Source organism: Rattus norvegicus, chromosome 4 (genome assembly GCF_036323735.1).
Source record: "Rattus norvegicus strain BN/NHsdMcwi chromosome 4, GRCr8, whole genome shotgun sequence".
Taxonomy (NCBI): domain Eukaryota; kingdom Metazoa; phylum Chordata; class Mammalia; order Rodentia; family Muridae; genus Rattus; species Rattus norvegicus.
The window spans coordinates 152,098,321-152,107,013 of record NC_086022.1 but is presented as its reverse complement, the minus strand read 5'-3'; the positions used below and the strand labels follow the sequence as shown (position 1 = coordinate 152,107,013).

General features: G+C 46.6%; 1 long non-coding RNA gene across 1 annotated transcript; it reads right to left on the bottom strand.

Annotated features, from left to right (window-relative positions):
• Positions 1 to 4,243: 4,243 nt before the first annotated feature.
• Positions 4,244 to 8,439, bottom strand: LOC120102371 (uncharacterized). The gene is made up of 4 exons (XR_005503841.2): positions 8,091 to 8,439; positions 6,989 to 7,125; positions 6,619 to 6,740; positions 4,244 to 4,728 (listed from the first exon to the last, which is right to left on the bottom strand). It is a non-coding gene; the product is annotated as an uncharacterized LOC120102371 (long non-coding RNA).
• Between the last annotated feature and the right edge of the window lie 254 nt (positions 8,440 to 8,693).

Below are 8,693 nucleotides of genomic sequence, written 5' to 3'. Positions count from 1 at the left end.
AGAGTGGTTTTAAGGTCTTCTTGAGTTTTGTTGTTGTTGCTGTTGTTGTTGTTGCTGTTGTTGTTGTTGTTGTGTTGTGTTGTGTCGATCCTTCTCTTTGAATGTGGCTGGCTTTCATGATTCACTGTAACAGCATGCAGTAGAAGTGACTGTAATTCTGAGGTGAGGTCAAGTAAGCCATACAATTTCTGTGGACTGCTTTATGATATTTCTACTTGATGATACTCAACCCTGCTCCAGGAAAGAGCTAAGCACCACCTGAAGACTCTCCACAGTGCTTCAGCCAGGGCCCCAATGGAGGACCCAGATGATGTCGCATCCACACTAACTGAGGCTCAAAGTGACTTCAGCCCTCATCACTCCATTATGTATTGCTCTAACAAAATACCTGTGGTTGGGTTTGACTAAGAAAGGAAGGTTGTTTACCTCCCAATTTTGGAGGTTCACGAAAATAATTCTTAACTGATAATACAGTTCAACAGTAGAACATTTGCCCTGCGTGTCCAAATTTCTGGGCTCCATCCCCAACAATTCAAATAATAAATAACTGTACAGTGCCAGAATCTGCTTGAGTCTAGTAAAGGTTTTCTGGATGCATCAGGCCATGGTGGATGACAAAATAGCAGGAAAGAGAGAGCCTAGAGCATGGCTGCTTCGTAGAAACTCATCCTTGGGAAAAACCAACCCACTGTTTGAGAGCTACATTACTCCTTTGTGAAGGCCAAATCATAATGACCTAATTGCCTTGTTTTGAGCCCTTCCCTTTAAGGGTTCCTAACCTCCACACTGCCACTGGGGACCAGGTTTCTAGTACATTAAGCACACTCAAGGCCTATCAAACCCTAGCACCATCTAATCGTAGCTTCATGAACACACAGGATGAACCATCCGGTGATGGCTAAATCTAGTCAGTTCCAGAGCTAAGAGAATCAACAAGGAAATGGCTACTGCCATTTTTACACTCAAGAATTTTGTAATGATTTCCAGAGATAAGTTTGACATATTTACTTTAGTGGATAAACGAGACTATGGAAATCTAGAGTGCAGTCTGGCATGCAATGGCGACACAGTGACTCTCTTACTGCCCCTGTACCCAGCTTTGCATTAACCCAACACACAGAATTTTAGGAATTGGGACGATGAGGTTCAGTAAGTAAAAGCCCATGTCTCCAAGTCTGACAGCCTGAGTTAAATCCCCAGAGTCCACATGGGGAAGGAGAGAACCAACTCCCCATATGTTGTCCTTTGAATTCCACACACATGTGGTGGAACATACATGTGCACACACACATAGATAATAAATGAATAAACATATAAAGTAATGAGGTTTGGACTATTAGCCCGCCTCCAAGTTGCCCGCTATCTCTCCCTCCAAACTTAGACCCTACAAGTCTCTTGCCATAGATTTCTTCAAAAGCTTAAGGATGACGGTCGACCTCGTGACTTTATTCTGCTAGGATGTGTTTCTGCTCTTGTTTCCAGTGGAGAGATGCACTGTAGGGCTGTGTGGAGTCAGAGCCCTAGATGAACCTGCACTCCGCTCTTCACTTGCCTTGATGGCTACTGAGACCATCTCTTACCCCTGGTCTGAGCCTACTGTCCAATGGCCATTGTCCTTTCAGCTCCCAGAATAAGGGTGTTACTAACACAGCACCAGAAAGTGATGTCCAGTGGTTTCTAGGGTTTGGCACCGGCAGTGGTCTAGATACTTGACTTTTTCTATGTACCCTCTTGGGACTAGAGCTGTTGCACTGCTATATATAAATCGGTGTTCTCTAGAGAAACAGAACCTATAGGATCTAGATGTATACAGAGTGATAGTCTTAAAGAACTGGTGATTGTTGTGATCACCAGAGCAGCCCAGTAGGCTGCAGCTTCAGGAACGGTTGCTACTACTGGTCAAATCCAAAATAAAGACAATCTCTAAAATCCAAGTAGAAGTCAGAACTATTAAGGAGGAATTGTGGTTTAAATTTGAAAAGCCCTCCCCAGAATTCATGCATTGAAAGCTTTGCGCTTAGGATAGCTATTTTCAGAGGTGGGGGTTGGGAGGGGACTACAGAGCACGATTGGGTCACCAGCACTCTAATCTCATCAGTGGATCCCATGGTGAATTGACTTATATGCTACTAGGATGTTCCTCCAGGAGGTGACTTCAGTGATGAGCCTTAGTTCAGTGAAGCTGGTCACTGGGGGCGTGGCTTCGTGATATGCTTTATCCTTTCCCATTCTCTCATGCTGTGGTCACAATGGGCAGTGTTGTTCTTTACCACTGCGTCCATCATTATGCTCTGTCTTACAATGGATAGAAAACAGTGTGGCCGTGTGCTCTATTGTTACTATTTCCTATGGCAGCCACTGCACTCTAGAGTCTATGGCATGCTACCTGGCACTCAATCGTTGAGCTATATCTCCAGTTCTCTATGAACCAAAATAATTCTTCTCTCTATCAATTTTTCTCCTAAGGTATTTTGTGACAGAGATCTGGCTGCTTTGAAGCAACTGATAAGTTTATTTCACCTAAAATTTGTATTTAGACTGATATTGAGACTGTCCATCAATTTGGTGTTTGATCAAGTATCTGGGTTGTATGGCTTGACCAAGTTGGAAAATAAAAGGTCCTCTCAGGCCTTGTTTCTTGGAGTCTGGATGCCATGCTGTAAGCCATCTAAGTCACAACCCAACCTGTGTCCTGCTAGCTCAAGTGGCAGGTATGGAGGGCAGGTGTTTGGGGAGGGTCCACACCCAGTCTTAGCTCTCAGCTTCAGTGTCAGCCATTCCTATCTCTTGAGCTGAAGTCTGAGAGAACATAGTGAGGCGGGGGCGGGGGGGGGCAGGGCATACGTCACCTCCATTTTCCCCATTCAGACCCATGAGCTCCTGAATCTGTGCACACAGTGAGATGCTTTGAAATGGTTTGCTGCAGCAGTGTGAGGGAGAGGTGTGAAATCTCCAGAGGAGATCTTCAGAGGGAGGCAGGAGAGATCTTGCAGGTACCACTGAAAGCTGCAGCTCTCATTCAGCCCAACTCTAGGTGCTCTTGCTGCTGTCTGTCTCCGTTTTCTCTTCCCTAGAAATAAAATCTTCTATGGCCCATTCCAGGTACCTCAGTTTGTTTGTTTTTCCATTACTTAACTTATTTATTCACTCTACCTCCCAATCTAGGCCCTCCTCTCCTCCCAGTTCTACCCTCCCATCCCTTCTCCCATTCGTCCCTCCCCTTCTCACAGAAGGGGAGCCCCCTACCCCCAGTACCACTCTCCTTGGCATATCAATTCACATCAGGACTAAGAGCATCCTCTCCCACTGAGGCCAGACAAGGCAGCCCAGCTAAGGAAGAGGGATGTATAGGCTGTCAACAGAGTCTAAGTCAGAGAGAGCCCCTTCTCTAGTTGTTGGGGGAACCACATGAAAACCAAGCTGCACATCTGCTACAGTCCGGAAGGGGAAATAAGGTAGATATTAGAAGGGATGGCGAGAGGGAACTGTGTGGGAGAGGGGGTGGAGAAGGGAATCGGGGTGAGGATCAGATATGTGTGAAGGCGTGAGAGGGTCCAGTCCATGAATGCTCTTTGGTTGGTAGTTCAGTCTCTGTGACCCCTCATGGGCCCAGTTTAGTTGGCTCCGTGCATCATCTTCTTGTGCTTTTAATCCCTCCAGCGTCCTCAATCCTTCCCTCAACTCTTTCACAAGACTCCCTGAGCTCTGCCTGATGTTTGGCTGTGGGTCTCTGCATCTGTTTCCATCGGCTGCTGGATGAAGCCTCTCAGAGGACAGTTATGCTAGGCTCCTGTCTGCATGCATAGCAGAGCATCATTAATAGTATCGGGGGTTGACTTTCTCCCATGGGGTAGGTCTCAAGTCGGGCCAGCCATTGCTTGGCCATTCCCTCAATCACTGCTCCATCTGTAATCTCTGTACACCTTGTAGGAAGGGCAAACTTGGGGTTGAAGTTTTTATGGGTGGGTTCGTGTCTCCCTCTTTCCACTGGAAGTTTTGCCTGGCTACAGGACATTGCCACTTCAGTCTCCATATCCCCCTCCATTTAGGGAGTCTCAGCTAGGGTCACCCCATATTCTTGCAGGAGTCTCCCTAGTCCCAGGTCTCTGGCTTGTACAGGGATGTCCCCTTACCAATTTCTCTTCTCTCTCCCAGCCCTCTCACCCCTCCACACACATATATCCCAGTCCAATTCCCATCCCCACCCCCTCTCCCATCAGCTCCCTCTCTCCCTCCACTTCTAATAACTATTTTATTTTCCCTCCTGAGTGAGATTTAAGCACCCTCCCTTGGGCCCTCCTTGTTTAGCTTCTTCGATCAGTTTCCTTCGTTTCTCATGGCTGTATCCTCAGCAGTCTGTCCACAGGACACATCAGCCCGAGCTTACAAAGAAGCCCACGAATGAAAAAGCTGCAGGACTTCTTTTGTGAAAATTAATTCAGCTTAGGATACACTGATGCATTCTCTCAAGGGGGAATTAAAAGGTGCAGTAATTACCAAAGTTCCTACTTCTTCCCCTCTTCAGAGACTCTCACAAGTTGACTTTGGAGCATTGCATTCAACTTAGTGGCTCGCACATGCCGAACTCTGGCTCTGCCGCCAAGCAACACCTCCAGCCCTCTCTCAGGAATTCTGTGGGTCAGCTTTGAACTGGCCTGGAGCCTCTTGCCCTGACAGGCACTGGGAACACGCGTGAATGATGAGGTTGCATTGGATGGGGATGCATTCCTGGAAGGAGGAAAGAGAGAAGTGGGCTGTGTGACTTCCAGCCTGCACTACCCGGCCTGACATGGGAGCCAGGACTACTTTTGTTGAAAGGAGAACAGGCTTGGGAAAACTGCTTCTTTGCACCCTGACTTCAGGGGATTCTAATTCCATCCATGCTGTCCTGAGTGAGCTATGTCAGAAACAGATGGGCCTGTTTGTATTTTGATACAATGTCAGCATTTAATTAACATTTCACTACTACATGCGTTATTTCACTGGGTACTCAAGGCCATTCACATACAAGTGTCCTTTTATTCCAGCCTTAATTATATTAACTCTCAGACCACACTTTTATAATTCACACAGTCACACACACACACACACACACACACACACACACACACACACACACACACATTCCCACAAGGTAAGGAAGGGTTAAGGGGGCTGCAGAGTTCTGAGAGGCACTAAGTTGATAACAGCCAAGGAAAGCCTCTATCGGGTCCCAGATAAGAAACCTCATAAACGTGTAGGCACAGGGCAGCTCACAGCGTAGACAGATGCAGGTCCCGATGGTGTGCTGTTTTAAAGTGTCAGTTTCAAGTGGGCTGTGTGTCACAGACAGGAGAAATCTCACTCGAGCCAGAGGTTCGGGGGAGCAGACAGATAGCTTTCACTTTGGTAATTTTTCTCTATGAGGCTTGTGACCAGTGACAGAGTGGCAGGTCAGCAGACTTGTCACATCTCAGCCTGGTGCTCTTCTCATATGGTCCCAGGTGAGGGTGTCCACATCTAAAGTAACTGAGAGACTAGTGCTATGTCTGGTGTTTCTAACATCACTTTATTCATTCACAGATGTCCTTATTTGTTGGTACAGATGTATTATTGATTTATTTATGTCTTCTGGTATTCTAACAAATGTTGGGTGCTTGCTTGTATAAACAAGATGTATAAGATTCGCTCTTAATACTTAGATGCAAAATGGGAAAACAGGTCAAAGTTGTTGCTTTCTAAAATGGCTCAAGGAAAGGCACGCCTGAGAGGTGTCGTTCTGTGTAGTGTACGTGATGCAGAGCAGATCTGGGCTCTCACAGGATCTTCTCTCTAAAATCCCCCAATTCAGAAGGTCTTTATTAGGAAACTGCCTTTAATGGTGGAGCGTGCCTCTAACAAATTAGTCTGGAAGACAAAATGCAGGAGGCACGGTGTTCTATCATTTCCACAGGGCATAACTTGTCTTCTATTTAGCTGGGAGAACCAGGAATGATGGATGAGATGAAACATGAAGGCTGTGGGCATCGTAGCCCTGAGATGCCCTGAAAGGCTGGTGAGGTCATTGAGGTTAGAAGTAGCTACAGTCAATCCTTAGAAAGTATGAGCAGTGGCTGGGTCTGCTTGGGTAGAGCCTTTACCCTCCCTCAGCCACAGATCATGAATCTGACTGGTGTCCCAGTCATAGGACACGGTTCCTCCCTGACCCCGAAGGCAAATGGGGCTAAGGAGTAGGTCAGTAGCCATGCATGAACCCATGCTCTGGAGTCACTGGGACATATCCAGCTTCTCAACTGGACCGTGCCCCCTCTGTTCCTCATGACCAGCACTAAGTAGGGGAGGAAAGATTCCCTTCTCACCTTTTGCTAGGCCGAGGGTGCTGTAAAAGGCCAATTTGCAGCAGACTATACACATTTAATTTCATATCGTTTTATGAGCCATGAAACCTGTTCACGTTTGATAGAGAGTCTAGCCATAGACAACTATAACTAGGGACAAAGCATTTAATATAATGGTAACAGAATGTGGTCACTTAGCAGTTTGTACAGATCTTCTATCTACCCCTGTGTTCTCAGACATGAGACGTTTTCCTTTGCCATAGATATGGAAAATGTCTTTTTTGAATGGAGGCTTTCCTACCTTCGTCAGGGGAGAACGATGAGAAGCTGAGAGTGCTGTCTAAGGTCTTGGGAAATGTCCCACAGGATGGACATCAGCCCAGAACACTACTGGGAGATGGCAGGACTCTGAAGAGGGGAGACCTAGTGGGAAAAAGAAGTTAGGTCATTAGGAACAGACCTTTGGAGGGGACATTAGATTCCCTAGTTTCTCTCTCTTGCTTTCTGAATGTCATGAAGTGGGCAGTTTCCTCTGTCCGACACTGAGAGGAAGAGGTAAAATGACCTCTTTGAGGAAGGTTCATTGTAGGCTCAGAGGGAAACCGTTACTCGTGGGATTCAGGGGAGGATACCACAGGAGCAGGCAGGGGTCACAGGAGTGGGGCATCTACCTTCTCTCAGCTGGGCACTGCTGGAGTGTGTCTTCCCAGGAGGCTTTGGACAGAAGAAGAGAGCTGAGTGCTGGGCACACGGTAGGGCAAAACATTTTTTTTCAAAAGGAGGCTTCAAGCATCACATGACCCTAATCCTTGACAAGGGACAAAGTATGAAATGTCAGAAAATGGCCTTTCTTGTAGGAAACAGAAAATGCAAGCATGAGACAGAGCCAGAAGAAACCAGCTGGGAGCTAAGGGAGAGGCCCACCAGGAAGAAAGCTGGGACAGATACACAAGTGTCAGAATGTCCAAGGAAAGGGCCTCTCAAAATTGTGCTCTAGGCTTTGGGGAACAGCTACAGATGCATGAATGAGAGATGGGAGCCTGTCTTCAATTACTTTATGATGTGATCATTCAAGCTATGGCAAAGAGAGACAGAGGAAAACACAAGAAAACTGTCTGTTGAACTCACAGATTCTAGAAGCAGGAGATGTGAGCACACTGCCCAGGGCTACATGTGAGGCAGAAGCCAGGGTAGTACTGGCCGCAGGCTTTGGTGCAGTTTCTGGGGCAGAAGCAAGGCAGGGTTGCATGAACAGTGGGAATGGTATGTGGGCTTTGGGCCAGGGGTAAGTCTCTGGTTGCCTGGTTACCTCTAAGATTTTGCTGTCTTAGCCATTCAGAAAACAAAACAAAATACCACAAACTGGGTGGCTTCTAAAGTAAAACTTTACTTCTCACAACTATAGAGTCTGGAAAGTCTCCAAAGTTTCCAAAGTCAAGGAAATTGGCTCTTCGGCGGTGCCTTCCCTATCTCTTCACACGGTGGAATTGGTGTGGGCCTCTGTCATGAGGACACTGATCCCATGTGTGTGACTTTTGCCTCCAAGACTCATCATCTCCCACAATACTGTCCACTAAGGGATGAGAATATTAGAAATAAATTTGGTTGAAGACAGGGGGTAGGGCAAATAAAACTGACCCTTAGATAATTAAATTAGGTGAATATTGCCTCTTGTGGTGGGGTGGGCAGAGAGAGGGGAGGGGTTCTGTGTGAATCAGCTTTCTGTTACCATAATGAGTTAATCAGTTTTCTCTGTGATATGGAAAGACTTACTTTGGAGCCTGGTATTAAAGATTTTACTCCATAATCTCTCAGCATTGTCTTGGAGTAGCAGTGTACAGACAAAAATGGGCAGGAGATCTCAAGGGTACAAACGGAACGGCTGGTCTCATGGCCAGGATGCAGAAATCATCGAGGAGGGGGCCAGAATCCTAAATCTTATTCAAGGGCATTCGTCCACGACTGAAAGACTTAACAGCCTAGAACACCCAGAACCTTTCTTTACTCTTTCCTCATCATCACAGCACCACGATGGGACTAAGTATATAATAGGAGACCACCGGAAGTATGGAATAGGAGACCACCGGAAGTATGGAATAGGAGACCACCGGAAGTATGGAATAGGAGACCACCGGAAGTATGGAATAGGAGACCACCGGAAGTATGGAATAGGAGACCACCGGAAGTATGGAATAGGAGACCACCAGAAGAGAATCTAGATCCAAACTATTGCAGGTGCTGACTGATTGGCTCTCCCTAGTCCACACATTGCCTACCTGGCCACTAGCCGCTAATATTCTTAGTTTTCTTCAAGCTAAGCACAGCTTTATGCTTGAGTGGATGTGTCCTCCGCTCCTGTCACCTACTGATTTGGAA